The following is a 1,659-nucleotide window of genomic DNA, read 5'->3' as shown; positions in this document are numbered from 1 at the left end:
GACAACCAGACAACTGTTGATCAACATTCACCAGAAGGACTGGTTTACCTCCATCGATCTCAAAGACGCTTATTTAGGGATGGGTACGTTTCTAAAAAAATCGGTACCGGTGTCGGTACCTTCCTTTCGGTGTTGGTTCCTGGACGGTTCTTTTTTCGGTACCAATTTTGTAATTACTACTAATTCTAACAAGAATAAAATTACGTTACACATTACAAAAAAGTTCAATCTGGTCCTCTGGACATTCAAAAAAAAAAAAAAAAAAAATGTAGAAAAGTTTCGTCTCTCATCCAAGAGACTTCCTCAGTCTGAGGAGCTGTTTTCCGCTCAGTCTCTTAAATAGCACCTTTTCAGAGTGGATCAACCAGTTTGCTGCTGACAACCAGAACCAGCTGATCACATGATCAAGAAGGACCATCAGCCTAACAATGGATCATTAGCACCTGATGGCTGTTTACTGTTCACAGAGGGCTGAGTGATACTAGCAATCACAGCATTGTAAGAGGGGGACAGTTGAACCTGGAGGCTCCGCCCCTGTTTAACGATGGACGGTTTCTTTTCACAAAGATGGCCTCCTTTACTCCTCTCTCAAACCATCGTTCCTCTCTATCCAGGATGTGAACATCTTCATCCCTGAAAGAGTGACCTCTGGCCTGGAGATGAGTGTAGACCGCAGAGTCCTGGCCTGATGATGATGATCTTCTGTGCTGGTCCATCCTTTTGGCCAGTGGCTGTTTAGTTTCCCCGATGTAAGACTGATCACCCTCCTGACACTGAACAACATACACAACATTACTCTGTTTGTGCCGGGGGACTGGATCTTTGGGATGAACCAGTCTTTAATGTATTTTGGGGTTTAAAAGCCACTGGGACGTTATGTTTAGAAAATAAACGTCTCAGTTTCTCTGATACTCCCTCAACATCTGGAATGACCACTGGTCTGGGTCTGGGTTCCTCCTTTTCACCTGATGGCTGACTGGAGTCCTGTTTGGGTTTCTTCTTTCAGGAAGGCCCAGTTAGGATATCCACATTGCTCTAGAGCCTGTCTTGTGTGGGATTTCTCCTTCTGCCTGGCTCCTGAGCTAGTGGGGACGCTGTCTGCTCTGTGGTACAGAGTCCTGATGACTCCTAACTTGTGCTCCAAAGGGTGATGGGAGTCAAACTGCAAATACTGGTCTGTGTGGGTGGGTTTGCGGTACACCTCAGTTTGCAAATGTCCTCTATCAGAGACTGAGACCTCACAGTCCAAGAAAGCCAACCTGCCATTTTTTACATCTTCTCGTGTGAACTTGATGTATTTATCCACAGAGTTGATGTGGTCAGTAAAATGTTGGACTTCCTGAGATTTGATTTTAACCCAGGTGTCGTCAACATACCTGAACCAATGACTTGGTGGTGTCCCTGAAAAGGATGTCAAGGCTCTCTTTTCTACCTCCTCCATGTACAGGTTGGCAACAATAGGAGAAACTGGAGACCCCATAGCACACCCATGTTTCTGCCTATAATATTGCTCCCCATATGTGAAGTAGGTTGACTGCAGGCACAGTTTCAAGAGTTGACACAGTTGTTCTGTGGAAAGCGTGGTCCTGCTGCTCAGAGTGGTGTCTGATTTTAATCTTAAACTGACCACCTCTACTGCATCATCAACAGGAATGCACG

Source organism: Nematolebias whitei, chromosome 5 (genome assembly GCF_014905685.2).
Source record: "Nematolebias whitei isolate Nwh7 chromosome 5, NemWhi1, whole genome shotgun sequence".
Classification (NCBI taxonomy): Eukaryota; Metazoa; Chordata; class Actinopteri; order Cyprinodontiformes; family Rivulidae; genus Nematolebias; species Nematolebias whitei.
This window is presented reverse-complemented; position numbering follows the sequence as displayed.